Here is a 19215-nt window from a genome sequence, read left to right on the forward strand (position 1 = left end):
GAATAGTATAGCTCACCGCTTGGTTGAGTCATGCACCCGGATTAGTGAGTCTGCACAATCGCCCATGCTTCAATATTTAACTTGCCTCATCGGTCCATTTCAAATCAACACTCTTAGTTACAACGTCTCCCTCTACAGAGGACACTGGTTCCCATTTCTATTTCTATTTGTTTGTTTGTTTGTTTGTTTTGAGATGGAGTCTCACTCTGTTGCCAGGCTGGAGTGCAGTGGCGTGATATCTGCTCACTGAAACCTCCACCTCCCGGGTTCAACCAATTCTCCTGCCTCAGCCTCCCGAGTAGCTGGGACAACAGGCATGTGCCACCACGCCCAGCTAATTTTTTGTATTTTCAGTAGAGATGGGTTTTCACCACGTTGGCCAGGATGGTCTCGATCTCCTAACCTCGTGATATGCCCGCCTTGGCCACCCAAAGTGTTGACATAATAGGCGTGAGCCACTGCACCTGGCCCCATTTCTATTTTTTAACCAACTCTTCCTCTTCTAGAAACAAAATGGATATTTTCCTAAGCCTCCTTACACTTGAAAATGTTATTCTCCTACCTACTCTTGAAAAGAACATAAAAACAATAAAAATATTTGCCTTGAAAAATGTTAGCTTCTTTGATATCATAAGCTTTTGGAGGACTAGTCAACGGTATGCAATTTGGTTTATTCCAAATCTATTACCCTTCTCCTGCCATACAGTGGACTATACTCCCCAAGCACTGTGTAGTGGGAGGTACCCAGATCTTCAAAGCCAAAGAAAGCCTGAATTCAAACCTGACCTTTGCCATTTCTTAGCTATGTGACCGGCAGCAAATTAATTATTGCTCTGTCCCATAATTTCCTTATTTGTAAAAATTTTTTAAATAATAATAATCTGTATGCAGATATCAGTATTAAATAAGCTCAAGCATAACAGCTTTTCTTTTTTTTTTTTTTTTTGGAAAGTGCCCAGAACATAGCCTGTTCACAAAGCAAGTTAATACACTTACCGTATCATTCTTAAACTTAACAAGAGTAAAACTATGCACAATGCTAATAGTTTTGTTTTATGGCAACTTGACTGGTAGAAGACAACTCTTCTTGCCAATCAGACTGAGTTCAAACCCCAACTTTGCTACTGAACAGTGTTGTCAGTTAGGCAAGTCATCTAAACTCTTTAAAATGTCTTCATTACCTCATCTATAAAAGAGAATTAATCTCAAAAGTTTGGAGAATCATATGAGATCACACACACAAAGAACATAAATATGGTACACTGTAAGGGCTATATAAATGTTGGTTTTGATATTGTTTGCTTTCTTTGTCAAAAACAGTCTTTTCAACATTCCTGCAGCAGACACATTTGACTACAATATTCTCGCTCCTTCATTCTTCTTTGAAAGATGGGACACCTAATTTGATTGGCCAGTCAAGTACTTCAAGGGAGGCAGATCTCTCCATCATCAAAAGGGAGTCGATTCAGGAAGGGAAATCATGTTAACGTCATTTTCCTCACCAGCAATTAATTTAGGAGTGATCATATGAAACGATTATAGCCAATGAGGACGGAGGGAAGTTGGCTAGACAACACAGGGTAAGGGGATTTTTCCTCCAAAGAAAATCAATTAAAGAAATACAGGCGGCTGGGCACGGTGGCTCATGCTTGCAATGCCAGCAGTTTGGGAGGCTGAGGCGGGCAGATCATCTGAGGTCAGGAGTTTGAGACCAGCCTGGCCAACATGGTGAAACCCTGTCTCTACTAAAAATACAAAAAAAAAAAAAAAAAAATTAGCCAGATGTGGTGGCAGGTGCCTGTAATCCCAGCTACTTGGGAGGCTAAGGCAGGAGAATCGCTTGAAACCGAGAGGTAGAGGTTGCAGTGAGCCAAGATCACGCCACTGCACTCCAGCCTGGGGGACAAGAGTGAGACTTTGTCTCAAAACAAACAAACAAACAAAAAGACAAACAAACAAAAAAACCCATAAATACAGGCATACCTTGGAGGTATTGCCAGTTTGGTTCCAGAACACCATAATAAAGCAAACATCACAATAAATTAAATAACACAATTTTTTTTGGTTTTTCAGGGCATGTAAAAGTTATTTTTATACTATACTTATAGTCTATTAAGTGTGCAACAGAATGATGTTGAAAAATGTCCATACATTAATTTAAAAATGTTTTATTGCTAAAAAAGAGTTAAGGATCATCTAAGTCTTCAGTGAGTCCTAATCCTTTAGCTGGTAGAGGGTCTTGCCTCCATGTAAATGGCTGCTTCCTGATCAAGGTAGAGGTTTGCTCAAGGTTGAAGTGGCTGTGGCAGTTTCTCAATATAACACAACAATGATGTCTGGTGCTTTCAATCGGCTCTTCCTTTCCTAACATATTTCTCTATAGCATGCAATATTGTTTGATCATATTTGACCTACAGTAGAATGCTTTTCAAAATTGAAGTCAATCTTCTCAAACTCTCCAACTGTTTTATTAACCAAGTGCATGTAGTATTCTAAATAATTTGTTTACATTTCTAAGGTTCACAACATCTTCACCAGAATTAGATTCCATCTCAAGAAATCACTTTCCTTGCTTATCCATTAGAAGCTAATAACTTCTCATCAATTCAAGTTTTGTCATGAGATGGCAGAATTTCAGTCCCATCTTCAAGCTCCACTTCTAACTAGTTCTCTTCCTCTTTCCATCAGATCTGCAGTTCCTACTTCCGCTGAAGTCTTGAAGCCCTCAGCCACCCATGAGGATGGAGAAATACAAGGAATAAACTTCTTCCAAATTCTTATTGTTGACATATGACCTCTTCCCATGAATCACAGATATTCTTAACGGCATCTCGAATGGTGAATCCTTCCCAGAAGGTTTTCAATTGACTTTGTCCAGATCCATTAGAGGAATCATTTCCGATGGCAGCTATAGCATTATGAAATGTACTTCTTAAAGAATAAGAGTGACAGTCAACATTACTCCTTGATCCCTGAGTTACAGAATGAATGTTGTGTTAGCAGGCATAAAAACAATGTTAATCTTTTTCTGCATCTTCATGAGAGCTCTTGGTTGAGCAGAGGCATTGTCAATGAGCAGTAATATTTTGAAGGGAACTTTTTTCTTTTCTAAGAAGTAGGTCCCTGCAGTGAGCTTACAATATTCAGTAAATCATGTTGTAAACAGATGTGCTGTCATCCAGGCTTTTTGTTTCATTTGTAGAGTACAGAGTAGATTTAGCATAACTCTTTTTTTTTTTTTTTTTTTTTTTTGGAGACAGAGTCTCACTCCATTGCCAGGCTGGAGTGCAGTGGCGCGATCTCAGCCTACTGCAACCTCCACCTCCATGGGTTCAAGCTATTCTCCTGTCTCAGCCTCCCGAGTAGCTGGAATTACAGGTGTGTGCTACCACGCCCAGCTAATTTTTAGTAGAGACGGAGTTTCACCATGTTGGTCAGGATGGTCTCAATGTCTTGAGCTCATGATTTGCCTGCCTCAGCCTCCCAAAGTGCTGGGATTATGATTTAACAGAATTCTTAAGGACCCTGGGACTATAAGAACAGCAAATAGGCATTGCCTTCAGCTTAGTCACCAGCTGCATTATTCCCGAAGAAGAAAGTCAGCTTGTCCTCTGAAACTTTGAAGCCAGGCACTGACTTCTCTTCTCTAGTTATGAAACTTCTAGATGGTATCATCTGACAACAGAAGGCCATTTCTTCTATATTAAAATTCTATTGTTAAGTGTGGTCCTGCCTTCATCAACTATTTTAGCTAAAATTTCTGAATAACTTGCTGTAGCTTCTCCATCAGCATCTACTGCTTCACCTTGCACTTTTATGTTATGGAGATGGCTTCTTCCCTTAAACCTCATGAACTTTTTAAATTTTTTTTTGAGACACAGTTTCACTCTTGTTGCCCAGGCTGGAGTGCAATGGTGTGATCTCAGCTCACTGCAACCTCCGCCTCTGGGTTTCAAGCAGTTCTTCTGCCTCAGCTTCCCAAGTAGCTGGGATTAGAGGCATGCGCCACCATGCCCCGCTAACTTTGCATTTTTAGTAGAGATGGGGTTTCACCTTGTTGGTCAGGCTGGTCTCGAACTCCTGACCCCAAATGATCCGCCCACCTCAGCCTCCAAAAGTGTTGAGATTACAGGTGTGAGCCACCATGCCCGGCCCTCATGAACCAATTTATGCTCACTTCCAACTTTTCTTCTGTGGATTCCTCATATCTCTCACCACTCCAATACAGCCTCCACAGAACTGGAGTATTAGGACCTTTCTCTGGATTAGGCTTTGCTTTAAGAGGATATTGTGGCTGGTTTGCTCTTCTATCCAAACCATGTAAAACTTTCTCCACATCAGCAATAACGCTGCTTTGCTTCCTTACTCATGTATTCACTGGAGTGGCATTTTTAATTTCCTTCAATAATTTTTTTTTGCATTCACAATTTGGTGAACTGGCACAGGAGGTCCAGCTTTTGGCCTATTTTGGCTTTCAACATGCCTTCCTTACTAAACTTAATTATTTCCAACTTTTGATTTTAAGGGAGAGACCTGTGACCCATCTTTTGACTTGAACATTTAGAGGCCATTGTAGGGTTAATTAATTGGCCTAATTTCAATATTGTTGTGTCTGAGGGAAGGGAAAGTCTGAAGAGAGGGAGAAATATCAAGAAACAGCCAGTCAGTGGAGCAGTCAGAGTATACACAACACTTATAAATGAAGTTGATTAAGTTTGTCATTATGTGGGTATGCTTTGTGGTACCCTAAAATAATTACAATTGTAACATCAAAGATCAATGATAACAGATCACCATAAAAACATAACAATAATAAAACATTTAAAATATTGCCAGTTACCTAAATGTGACACAGAGACCCAAGGACAGCACATGCTATTAGAAAAATGAGTCCGACAGATTTGTGTGACACAGGGTGGCCACAGACATTCAATTTGTAAAAAAATGCAGTATCTGTGAAATGCAATAAAGGGAAACACAACAAAATAAACCACGCCTATATTTCTTTCTTTCCCACCTTCAGGTAAGCACGTGAGTATGTGATGCTTTGAGTTGCTGAAGACAAGTTTCTTCCACAAAGCCAAGTAAAAACAGCCAAAACCATGCATAGAAACATGAAATTAAAATCTGTCTCTATATGGCCTCTCCTGCGCTATAACAGATTTTTATTTTTAAGCCATTTTGAATTTGTCCTTCTCTTTTTTGCCCCTAAAAGCATCCTACACTGATGTAATTTCACTATGATAATATTCAGTAAGTCATCCACAAACTGATGGCTTACTAAATTATTAATCATTATAGTGATTCACAATAAGGAAAGCCATTGAAAGATACAGCTCATATTTAAATATTAATGTTACATAGTTCTTAATGAATTACACTAATCTAAACAATCAAGTTTCCCCACCTTACAACCACTCTAAACCCCATCCTATTATCTCTAAATCCTGCTAGTTCTCCATGCTTATTAACCTTTTAAGTCTCTAAAAGAGTTACTCATTTACCAACTGGCAGTCACTAACCTGGATTTGGCCATTCAAAAGTAATGACTCCATGATATGGCAACTCCATTTTTTCATTTTTGAGGAACCTCCATACTATTTGCCATAATGTCTGAACTAATCTCTATTCCCAAAACAATGCATCAGGCTTCTCTGTTCTCCTCACCAACATTAGATTTTGTCTTTTTTTTTTTTTTTTTTTTTTTTTTTTTTTTTTGAGACGGAGTCTCGCTCTGTCCCCCATGCTGGAGTGCAGTGGCCGGATCTCAGCTCACTGCAAGCTCCGCCTCTCGGGTTTACGTCATTCTCCTGCCTCAGCCTCCCGAGTAGCTGGGACTACAGACGCCCGCAACCTCGCCCGGCTAGTTTTTTGTATTTTTTAGTAGAGACGGGGTTTCACCGTGTTAGCCAAGATGGTCTCGATCTCCTGACCTCGTGATCCGCCCGTCTCGGCCTCCCAAAGTGCTGGGATTACAGGGTTGAGCCACCGCGCCCGGCCAGATTTTGTCTTTTTTATGACAGACAATCTATCAGGTGTGAGGTGCTATCTCACTATGGTTTTTAATTTGCATTTCCTTGAAGACTAACGTTGAGTATTTTTTCATACATCGGTTGACCACACATATGCCAGCTTTTAGAAGATACCTACTCAGGTGTTTGGCCCACTTTGTTTAAATTGGGTTTTTTTTTTCTTGATATTGAGTTATTTGAACTACTTATATATTTTGGATATTAACCCCTTACCAGAGGTATAGTTTACAAATATGTTCTCCTATTCCATAGTTAGTCTTTTCATTCTGTTGAATAAGTTCTGAAGATGTATTGCATGGCATGGCAACTACAGTTAAAAATGTACTGTATACCTGAAAATTGCTAAGAGATTAGATCTTAGATGTTCTAACAACAACCAAAAATGATAACTATGTAAGGTGATACATACTTAGCCTGATATAATAACTTCACAATACATACATGTGTCAAAAATCATGCCATATACTGTAAATATATGTATTGTAGAGCTGGGTGGGAGGTGGGGGGAGAATTGGCCAGAAAAAAATGGTAAAAACCTGAAGCTAGAGCTAGCCCTAGTGCTTGTCTTTTTCCTTCTGCAATTCCTCATTTCTTCAAGGGACTATGTTTCAGTCAGTGTAATGAGCATCATTTTAGAATCAGATATTCCTGAATTTGAATTTCAGATCCTTCCCTTATTAGATGCTACGTATCTTTTATGAAAATCAGTTCCCTCATCTCTAAAATAATAGTCCAGATTTCCTATATGTTTTGAATTTTAAACTGATGTAATCCCTATGAAAAACAAAACCCTGCAGAGTAAATGGCAGGTTTCCTTCTTTCATTCAATTAATTCACCAAATACTTAAAACTATACACTGATCATTAAGGAAACAAGGTTGCCTATAATCATTCCATACACTCTGGGTATCTTTTTCTCCCCTGTATGCATGAAACTATATGAGATTTTATCCAAGCTCTTCACCCTTCTAACACAACCACCCATATTCCCATTCCCCTTTAGCTGATGAATTATCCTCCTGGAAACAAAACAGTGATTAGTCTTTGAGTATTCACTTCCCTTTATCACTCAACCTCAGCTCCCTGCATGCATTTCTACTGGGAGGTTAGAATGTGTTTCAGAGTTCTAATTAGTAATGACACTTTACACTTACAAAGATTTATCTTCTCCCATCACACATCCACATCCATGTCCATCACCTGAGACTTAGAGACTTTAAAATGAGGTAGAAGGCATGGCAGTGAGAGGCAGCTGAGCAGGAAAGGTCAAACGAAACTTGACTAATAACAAAGCCCTCTTTCCTCCCATAGTCAATAGTTTAATCTTTCGATTTTCCTAGTAAGAAAGAGGTATTTCCTGATTAAAGAAGTCACTGTTCATCAAACAATTGCTGTATTAATGCACAGTGTAGGAAGAAGGCTGTTTTTCATAAAATGTTTCATTAAAATAAAAATGATACAGGGATTGAAAGCAAAAATACATTAACAACTTAGGGTATTGCATAATAGCTCAGAATTGTGTACCAAGAAGTGTTATTTTAATAGCACGAGCACAGTAAGTTGAACGTTTCATATCCACTTTGGATGTGACGGTGAAGTTTTCTTGTTTGTTTTTGTTTTTGTTTTTTTTTTAAGCACAGAGGACCTCATAATGCCATTGAACAACCTAGGTTAAGTTTTGTTCTTAAATTGCAGACCACCTGCAACCTACACAGAGGTAAAATGCATTAGTATAGCGCTTATGAGGGAGCTTTGAAATAAAATAACTAGATTATCAATTAAAGTGACTATATGTAAAATCTGAGGAGTGAGATAAAAGTAAAAATAGATAAATCAGAAGCACTGATAAATTCTTTAATTGCAAACTGTGTTTTAAGTGAAAAACAGCGTATATAATAATGGTAACATTAATAGATAAATGGTCGGCACACAGATAAACAGGTGATAAAGATTTTCTGGGGTATCTGAAAATGTATTCTGCCCAATACACTTAAATGCTTTTATCACTGAAGTTGGACCTAGAGAACACCATAAAAATTATTAAAACATGCACACACACACATACACACACACACACAGCTATCAGAGGGCAAAGGATTTTTGAGGTTAAATGAAATTTCATTTTTTTAAAAAAGAGAAAACATGCAAGTATCTCTTAAAAATTAAGATAAAACAAGTATTTTCTGACTTCTCTTACCATACATACAGTTCAGAATTGGTTTCCAATAAGAATAGAATGAATAATCAACTTTTAATTAACCATGGTGGATTATCTTGATTTTGAGGACTTTAAATACTTGCTCTATCGACACAGCAGACACTTACTATTGACCATATCTAATCTAGTTAATTATACCTTTATCAACATGTTATATCCCCCTCATTTATTTATATATTTCAATACATGCATTGAAAAATTCTGAGACCCCAACTATATAACCATCTCCTATGCCTCAGATAAGACTTCAAAAGCACAAATCTTACAGAAAGATTTCAGTTTTCTCTATTCCAAGCCTAATTAATTTTCAGTGAGGATATAAGAGTAGGGATAAGGTGATTCATCCTTGTTATTCCTCCTGAATTAGATAATAACTGTGACTTTATTATTTTATAGATGTTGATATATTTACGGAAGATCTGCTATACGCATGGTAGTGACATAAACAAAATGTGTGAAATAAACAGAGGCCAACACATCATATATGTTCAACAAAACAAATCATTATACAAAGGCAAAAGTAAATATGCTTTTTAAAATCAGTCAATTTGGCTCCTGCCTGGTAATATTTAAATATGAATTCAGCATATATTTGCTGGGCTTCTACCATGTTCTAGGAATACACATAGGAATTTACAGCAAACTCTCTATTCTCTCTATTCAAGTATATCACATTTAATGGGAAGCTAGCAGGGAAAGGCATTCTTGCTCCCATGGAGTTCACATGGAAGGTCACAGTAAAGTACCGTGAGTTTGAAGTGCAGAATTCAGGTATATTACCTCATCTTTGATTGGTTCCTCAAAGCCTTTAACAATGACTGGTACAAGTAATTAATGAATATTTGTTGAAAGAACTACTGTGCGCAGTAACGAGCAATGAGGCTGAGAGAATAGGATTGTGTCAATGAATACAAGGCAAAAGTATTAACAGTTCTAAGTCACACACTCCCATATATTTCAAACGAAAGGTAGATCTCCAATTAAAATTAATGGCATCTTAGAAACACAGTCTAAAAGTAAACTATGAAGAACATAATGATATTAAGTATGTTTCATACCAAGAAGGAATTTTTGGTAACTGCTTCATGGATACAAGTAAAACAAACCTTTAAGTAAAACCAGAAACATTATAAAAGGAAAATATGATGTATCTAGAGTAAAATGTTTATATCAGGTCTGGCCCTACCATTTTTTAAAGCATTCTCTTTGGGCAAGTAATTTCGCCTTTTTGAAGTTTATTATCCTATTCTAAATCAGAAATACTATCTACTTTTCAGGATAACTGTGGGGCTTCATTAGGTAAATTAAAATTGACTATAAGTGTTTTGTCAATTAACATGTCCCACAATGTGTAGTATATATATTTAAAAATATTACCATAGTATAATTCTTACCCTTTGATGATTCAAAAGTTTTACCTGGTATAAAGATTAGTGTATAATCTATGGAATAAGTAGCATGAAGCCAGTTTTTCTATCCTACACAGTATGATAAAGAGTGAACGAGATTAAAAATGTGCTTAATTTCAGCTGGTATCAGAATGCTGTAAGTGATTTATCTAAGTAAATAATTTTTTTAATCAAAATCATGTAAATGTCACTGTTCAAAGCATCTGGGACATACCTCACTACATATATTAATCTTCACATAATCTCTTCTTAGCATTTCTCTCATGCATGATAGCTAGAACATAGAAACTCAACTGCTCTCTTCAGGCAGTGATTAGTAGAGAATAATAATCAGAGAAAAATTAAGTGAGACAATGGATATAAAAATAATCAGAAAGCCTAGTATTAGAAGTGTCAGAGGCATGTGAATCACAGCAACTTCATCTTGGATAGCGGCTGGGTAAAATAAGGCCGAGAACTACCAGACTGGGTTCCCAGATGGTTAAGCATTCTAAATCACAGGATGCGATAGGAGGTTGGCACAACATACAGGTCATAAAGACCTTGCTGATAAAACAGGCTGCAGTAGAGAACCCGGCTAAAGCCTACCAAAATCAAGATGGCCACAAGAGTGACCCCTGGTCATTCTCACAGCTCATAGTATGCCAGTTACAAAGCATTAGCATGCTAAAAGACACTCCCACCAGCACCATAACGGTTTACAGACGTCATGGCAACATGGGGAAGTTACCTTATATCATCTAAAAGGGAGAGGAACCTTCAGTTTCAGGAATTGCCCACCACTCTCCCAGAAAATTCATGAATAATCCACCATTCGTTTAGCATATAATGAAGAAGTAACAATAAATGGGCAACCAGCAGACCTCAGGGTTCTCTGCCTATGAAGTAGCCATTCTTTTATTCCTTTACTTTCCTAATAAACTTGCTTTCACTTTACTCTATGGACTTGCCTTGAATTCTTTCTTGCACAAGATCCAAGAATCCTCTCTTGAGTTCTGGATTTGGACCCCTTTCTGGTAACAGAGGTATCAAAAAAACTCGTTGGGAATGAACAAGTTACAATAATAGAAAAAATGTCCCCAAGTCCTCTCATTAATACTGAGACCAAACTACAAGTGTGCTTATTTTCTTACATTGGGATCTATTCATATTATAATATAGGTTTTAGTCATAATACATTGGCTGATTTTGCAAGTAGAGACATGCATTTCTGATATAGCACCATATTTGCATCCCTGAAAATCTCTGGAGTCTGAAAACTCGTGCAGTAAAAAATATCATACTTTATGGGAAAAGGCAGGATTAGGAGGCAAAACATTCAAAACCTGCAGAAAGCTGCAACCAAGTACTAACAAAAACCATAAAAGTCTTCATTATAATACTAGCATAGTTAAATATCTGCTGGTATTTGCACCTAGCTTTTGCACCCTCTATCAGGATGCAAGACCTGAAGGGCATTCACTTTAAAATGCAAACTGTGATTCACAGTGTAGCCTTTAAAAAATAAAAACAACAGAGTAAACAAAAGCAAACATCATTTTTTCACCAGGCAAAATGACTTCCCAGCTTCTTCAGCCGCACTTTCACTTCACCAGATGCCTATTACAGCGGAAATCAAGATGTTCTTAAAGCTACTAAGTAAATGAATACCTGTACTAAAGGAAGGGCCTTGAGTTAATTTTTTTCATATTTTCTTAATGTCTTCACAGCTTGCTAAGGCTTTCTCCTTAGTTGTAAGGAAGCCTGGCTCTTACTTAAAACATTAATGAGCGGAGAAAATCATGTATGGATCAACACAATGTTTTTTTTTGTTTTGTTTGTTTTGTTTTGTTTGAGATGGGGTCTCACTCCGTCACCCGGGCTGGAGTGCAGTGGTGCAATCTCTGCTTGCTGCAATCTCTACCTCCCAGACTCAAGTGGTTCTCCAACCTTAGCCATCCAAGTAGCTGGGACTACTGAGGCATGCACCACCACGCCCTGCTAATTTTTATATTTTGGGTAAAGACGGGGATTTGCCATGTTGCCCAGGCTGGTTTCAAACTTCTGATCTCAAGCAACCTGCTGGCCTTGGCCTCCCAAAGTGCCGGGATTACAGATGTGAGCCTCCATTCGCAACCCATGGATCAACACAATTTCTGCATTATAACACAGCGTCCCCATTTATCAATGGTGTAACAAGGTAAGATGCATCAAACAAACAAACACCGTAGCAAAAAAGAACGAATCCTATCTGAAATGTATTTAATGCTCCTTGCTATATAAATGTGAGTGCCAGCCTAAAGAAGGAACTTAAAATCTCTGGGCAAATCAATCACTCTTAATCTCAGGAATGTCATCTATAAAATACGATATAATCAGGATTCAATGAGATAATGAGTACAAATGCTCAACACAGCTCTCTGGCATAGAGGAGGGGCTCAGAAATATTAGTTCCTTTTTCCTTCCTTGGACACTGACAGAAAAATGTTAAAATTTTATATATTCAATACCAAAAATATTTTTTCATGTAAGTTGTAAGGGTTTTTTTTGGTGGGGGGGGGGAGTTCTCCTGGTTTTTATTTTGTTTTGGTCTGCCAGTGCTAAAAAGAAAAAGAAGTTATAAATAAAGCAGAGAAAATGATTTAAATGAAGAATATATAATGAAAACAAATTTTACCTACATACATCTGAGATTTTACCAAAATTCCAGAAGTATACTACACAACATTTGAAGCATAAATGGGGATGGAAGAACAAGATAAAGACAGATGACAAATAAAAGTGAAGAAATTATTCTGAAGAATTGGCCAATAAGAAGATCAACAGTTTCCATTTTCAAATTTATTGACATTTTTATCTAGATGTGCCATGAATACAGCAACTTGACATATAATTTTAAAAACAACAAGTTAAAAATTACTTAAAATGGGTGTACTTTTTCATTGATTTTTCCTATTTCTATTAAGATGAAATCTTTTTTTCTGCTAAATAGACTTAAAACTTCATGTGGCACCTTCCTAACAGTTACTCAATTTGTATCTGTTACTAAGATCCTATTAAGTCTTCCATAGACACATGTACCATGTCCACTTACTCCTTTTTCTTTTCTTCATCCTACGCATGGCCAGTAGACATAAAAACAAACCAAAATTTAATCATGTTACTCTCCTGCCCAAACAATGGCTCCCAAAGATCTACACTAGAGTCAAACACAGCTTGGTCTCCAGGTCACTCTATCTTCTATTTCCACCACTATTTCCATAATTGAGTGCAGAGGCTCACCTTTCCAAACTGCTTCACGAATCCTTGGATTCATTAAACTGGATTATTTCTATTCTCCCAACACGCACCTCCCTTCTTACAACTTGTTCACTCATTATTTTTCTCCTTGTATTAATACTTTTCTCCATTTACTCTCACTATATTGAAGCCCTTTCTGTTTCAGTGAGTGGCAAGGTAATATCCTGGTAAGAGGCTAGGTTTTGAACTGTCCCAAATACAAACCCTCATTTCCAAGCAGTACAACCTCAGTTATTTAAACTCTCTATGTCTCATGGCCCTCATATATAAACAATAATCATAATAATAACAAGATAATAGAGGATTATGACAAGAGAGTCTGTCAGTAAACACAATCAATTTTAGCTCATTCTAGGCACTAAACTAAGGACTCAGACTACTTAGTGTTTAATTATATGATATATTTTGTCATTTTATAACATTTTGTTGAACAAGTTATGTATTTCTCTCATGCTTATTTGGGTTTTTACATTTGTATTATTTGTTTCTGCAATTATCAACATTGAATTTTCCACAAACATGCGAATTTTTAAACAAATGAATCAACAATACATCAAAAATAGGTATGCAACCAGAAGCTGGAAAATCTACTCCTAGTTCCAGATAACTACAAAAATAAGTGATATAGGCAAATCGGATAATTCTTCTGTACCTCAATTTCTTCATCCATAAAACCAAGCTAATAGTCCCTTGACTCATTGATAATCGTGAGTTACAAGATGACAGCACTTTGCACAAGTGGTCTGTACTGTTATAAGGTGCTGATAACGTACTCATTTTAAGGCCTCAAAAAGTGCTTGTTATTTGATTCACTGACAAAATGGCACAGAATTTAAATATATTTTACTTTGAGCTGAAGATATATTAGATTCATTTAAATAAAATCTATGAACAAGTTTGGTGTTAGGAGAACTGAAGAGTTTGGAGACTAGAGCTCTAGTAACTATCCCTTTTATTTTTCCGTTTGATCTTTAGTAAGTCATTTATCTTAATTATGTGTCCCATCCTAAGCCTCTGGGTGTTTAACACCAGCCTGATGTTGGTCCATAGAGAGGATTCGTGATACAAAAAAAAAAAAGCGCATCATTCCTCAAAACCTTTTACTGCCATCTGCTGGCAAATTGTAAAAATAAATATGTGTTCCATCACTAGGACAATGAGTGACGCCCCCTGGAGTTGTTCTTCACACAACCCATGCAAGCATTCCTAGTAATGCTGTCTAATGAGGTGTCTGGGACACAGCAGGTATTCTGTAAATGTTAGATAAATGAATAAATGATGAATGAGTCACCTTTATCAATAAGTAATCTCTGTCCCTTTGATACTGTTTTCTAACCACAGAGCAACTTATGATGATTTTTTTTAAAACTAAATAAATGTTTGTAAACCACAGACAAATTTATCTGTCCACACATTATTTAAAAACATAAACAAAACCTAGCATAGTAGGGTTGACCTTTGGCAAGGTGCCTGCCTATACATATTTATTGTCACAATTGCTCCTCATGGCCGAGCACCAAAGTCAACTGGCCAGATTTTATGATATCAAACTTTCAAATAAGCAAATAGTGGTTCTAAGAGTGTAAGTTGCTTCTTCAAGGTTAAGAGACTCTTAGTACCCTAGGTCTTCTGATTCCAAATCCAATGAATTTTCTTCATCCCTGTGAGTTTTCATAAATCAAATGGTGCCAAGAAAGATTTGATCAGTGGACCTGAAATTCTTCAAACTATAATGCTTTGATTGCCATGCTTATAAATATTCTCAAAATTCCCCATTATCTTTCTTAATGATTTAAATTCAAACATCTTGATTTAAAAATCAAGATGTTTCATTACTTCATAGCTTTGTAAAATGTCTTGTAATGTTTGATGAATTGTAAGTGGCACAAGTGAACATAGAAAACTAGGAAATACATTGATATCTCTTTGGGATTAGTACTCTTATCATAACTGTAAATTGTTAAAAGTTATTAAAATATTTAAAAGAGCACCAGAGAGAAGCACTTTTATTTGTTGAACAATTAGAGATAGCTTGGCTCTATAAAGTGCAGGAATATTACATTTAATAAAAGCATATAAGCACTGGTTGCATCTTAAAGTGCTCTCATATCATGTAATTTGGAAAATTAAAACAAATTTATAATCTTTGAAATAGGCCTATCCTCAGTTTAATTGGGATTGTATAAAGGGAACAATAAATTTAAAATTTAGGACAATAAAATTTGAAAAACAATGATAGTCCCTTGAGAAGTAGATTCAAATTATTAAATTAATTTTGCACACATCAACACTCAGGGGATTAATTTCACTTTGGGGGGAAATAATGCAATTTAGAGTCTCTCTATCAGTTATTGAGCACTTTTCTTCATTCTTTCAAAAATTCATTGCTGTGAGAGATGGCCCTGAAAAGAGATAAGTTACAATGATTCCCCAAATGTTAAAAGGCAGAGAACGCAGGAGGACCAGTTCCAGAGCCTTCAGATTGTCGATCCTGTTACTGTTTGCGCTGCTTCCACACAAGGACAGACAAAAACAAATCACACTGTTCAGCTTGGTTACTAGTCTCAATCTCTGTAGCTCATTTCGCAGTTTCCTTACAAACTAGCCCTATTTTTGAAAGAAGGCCATTTTATTTACAGAATCCTATGAAGTCTAACTTTTGGTACTGAATGAGGTTCTTTTGTTTCATTAATTGCTTCTCTAGTAGGACAGTACCTCGGGGAGAAAATTAGCTCCCTGTGTCATTGAAAAGACTCATCTGACACTCTCGGGATCCGCCAACTTCCCTTCTTGCTCTACGGGCTCCGATTTTGCATTAAAAGTGAGAAAATGCTCTGCTTCACTCTTTTGATATGAAGTAGGGAGGGAAATCCTCTGGGTTACTCTTTGACAATAAAGATATTAATTTACATTAGCCTATCTTCCCCAAGTGCAAAAGAAGACCCAGTTGATTTAATAGAAACTTTGCACAAAGAGGCTGATAGCAAAGAATTAGAGCAGAGCAGATAGAAAAAGCATACAAGAGAGGCTGGAGCCATGCAACAGCCTAGACAGAAGATGAGTTTGTGGAGACCTCTCCTGTAATCTTCAAACTAGAAGACACTCACTCACCTGTGCTCTATCTTTAGAAGGTACATTGCTTTAATGTACAATGACTTACTAGCACTTCACCAAAGAGAATAACTGTAAGCAGATGTCTGCTTTAACTAATCAACTGGGCAATTCACCCCTCCTTTCCTCACAATTTTGGCTTAGGGAAGTGTTCTCAGTAGGTATATTTGAACTGGATTGCAAGAGAGATGAATGGCATTATTCTTACCTTCGGTTTTAGTATAACAGGGCTTCTATTTTATACATGTGAACATCCAGAAAAAATGTTTATTAATCATACCTGTTTAATTTCTAAAGAAAGAAGGAAGTGGTTTTAAAAATGTAAAAACTCTCACGAAAGCAATCCATACATACTACAGTTTGGGAATTTGAATATACAAAGATCCAAAGAGCAAATGCAGTTAATCAGAAACTGAAGTTATCACTTGAGATTTATGATTACAAAGGTTGTGACCAAGTTTTGAACACAAAGGAAAAATAATTGCAAAAGTTACAGAATTACAGAATTTTCTTTCCATTGACAATTAAATTCAGACTTCACAATAACATTCTAACCTCACTTCATTAGACATTAATCTTGCAGTGGAAATTAGAGGCTTTTAAAGGAGTATTTCTGCTACATTAAAAAAAAAAAAAGCGTCTTACTACTGTACAACAATAAGGTTGTGTTGAGAGTTACAAGTAAACTATTAGGCCTCGTTAGCTAATTATAGTATTGGCATTCACTTAAGTTAGTCAGTTTCTCACTTAATGTCATTTTCTCCTATTCAACTGCTTCAGTTCAAAACATTTTGACTCCTAAAAAGGGAATACATCATTGTTGCCTTTCCTCAGTCTAACTGCACACCACTTTCCAAAGCAATAGTTCCAATCATGCTTCATAAAATCCCCTGCAAGTATATTGTTGGACACATAAATCAGCAAGCTGGGATTTTAGTACTTCTAAGGCAAGACCAGGGATCACTGACTGGTGGCTTTTCCATGGCCCTCTCTACAAGAGAATAAACACAATTATGAGTTACACTAGGTCTGTTTTTTTTTAAACAGCTCCCAGTGGTGTGTCTGATACTTGCTGCTGCATCCTTAATTAGAGAACAAAACACTAGCATAGAGGAATTGGACTCCAGGATGAGGATCTCTACATCCAAGCATCTCTGACTTCATCAGAACACATGGCATAGAGGTACTATATATTCCTTTCCACAAAAGCTAGGTCTCTCTGAAATGTATCTGTGCCTCTATGAGTGCCACGCATTGTGAAATTGTACTAGGTAGAGAGATCTTTACAATGATGGTCTCCTACCCTGTTTCATTACAGTGAATATGGGCTCCCCTTCAGAGATGCTTGTCTCAGAGTGCCTCTTCATAACCACCTCGTATCCTGACTTATAAATTAGCTGAATCACAATTTCACATCTATGTTACATGTACACATCCAAATTTTATGTCTCTGTGTACTATTTAAACCTATATATCTAACATTTCTAGATTTCCTATGTCTCCAAATTCCAACACACTTAGCCTTTGCAATGATAAATTCAGACTCCACAACTGAGACATTTTCTTCTCCAAACCACTCACAATGTAATCATAAGTCTGCATAAACTTGCTTCCTATTATTCTCCCATGCTGCCCCACACTATCTACACTTATTTAATTGCAGTTGTATTTAACTGCAATTTTCAGGGATTGTTTCCTAGTGCTCAGAAATACCTGTCTATGCTATACATGAACAGTTAAACACAATCAGCAGCTATCTGAAAATCAAAGCAGCGTATCTGTAGGACATATGTGTACGTTGATCTTTGCTTAAGAACCACTGAATTAACGAATTTGACTAGCATTTGCTTCAGATGGACATATCTGCAATTTTGCTAAGACTGAAATATTTCATACTCTATGTTAGGAAGGAAAAATGAGCAGAATCTTATCAAGACACTTTACATAAACTATAGGAATCTCCAACATTTGCATACTAATTTCTGAACATTAAATCTGCATCCAATCGTGTCTCATCAGCCACTAACACTATAGCTGTGGGGAGGAGAAGGGCAGAGAAAGGAAGCCTTCACATCCAAAATGTCAAGCCCTGCTGAAGAATGATAGAAGAACTCCGTGGAAGAGCAGAAACAACCATCTTCTGGGCTTAAAATGGAGTTCTACCACCCCCTGCTGGACCAAACGAGCAATACAGAAGAGGCTAAAAATGCTTAGAACTGAATATCGTGGGGATATTTTAACTTGTCTTGTAATTTATTATATTCTTTTAAAAAACCAATTTCATGCTACACTAACAACATAACATTCTTTGCAATCATTACATATCTCAAAATTAGCGCTATTTTATTTTTCCTTTAAAGACTTTCACCAATGCATGTTTTAGCATTTCGTGTCCCTAATTAAACGTCCAAACTTGTCTGGACAGTTGAAAATGCTTCCATTTATTGTAAATATATTTCATGTGAATATTTACTCTCTAAACAGCCGGATAAATTCATATCTATCTCTCTAGAGACAAACAGTGATAGCTTCCACAAATTCCCTCTCAGGTTATTCTACCAGGCTATTCTTTTTTTTTTTTTTTTTTTTTTTAAGAGATAAAAGCTCCCACCAGTTCTCCCACAACCCCAGAAATCCCTTACAGGTGTAAATTACAATGTAATGTTATAAAATTATGCCACCTTTCTGTATTAATAAGGGGTTGGGGGTCAAAATGAATGACTGCAACACATCCCTAGTTTTATCCATTTGCTTTCTTACACACAATATCCATGGCCACTCTCTTAGTTTCCAACAGAAATAAGCCATCATCATTCACTTCATGGTCAGGAATTAGGGTTTGGGGAAAGGGGTGGAAAAAAAAAAAACAAAAACAAAAGAGTCTCCAAGAATCGAATGCCTTGCACACAACAGATATTCTGCAAATGAGTTTAACGCTGATAGTTTTTGCTGCTTCTGTAAAACACCATCGTGCCCTTTCTTTCCGCAACCTCAGATATTTCACTGTTAACACACACCAACACACTCATCCAATTTTTGATAATGAAAATAAGAGAAAGCCAAAATCCCAGAGAAAAAAGAAGAAGAAGAAGAAGTGGTTTCCCTGGATATCCTGCTCACTGATTGCCCTCTCCAATTCCGTATTTTCCCTTCTCTTAAGGGTCTC

At 36.8% G+C, this 19215-nt stretch overlaps 1 protein-coding gene across 2 annotated transcripts in view; it reads right to left on the reverse strand.

Annotated features, from left to right (window-relative positions):
* The window catches only part of NCAM2 (neural cell adhesion molecule 2), a 561362-nt gene that overhangs the window by 541663 nt on the left and 484 nt on the right, over positions 1 to 19215 (reverse strand). The window lies entirely within an intron of this gene.

This window comes from Chlorocebus sabaeus, chromosome 2, assembly GCF_047675955.1.
Source record: "Chlorocebus sabaeus isolate Y175 chromosome 2, mChlSab1.0.hap1, whole genome shotgun sequence".
Classification (NCBI taxonomy): Eukaryota; Metazoa; Chordata; class Mammalia; order Primates; family Cercopithecidae; genus Chlorocebus; species Chlorocebus sabaeus.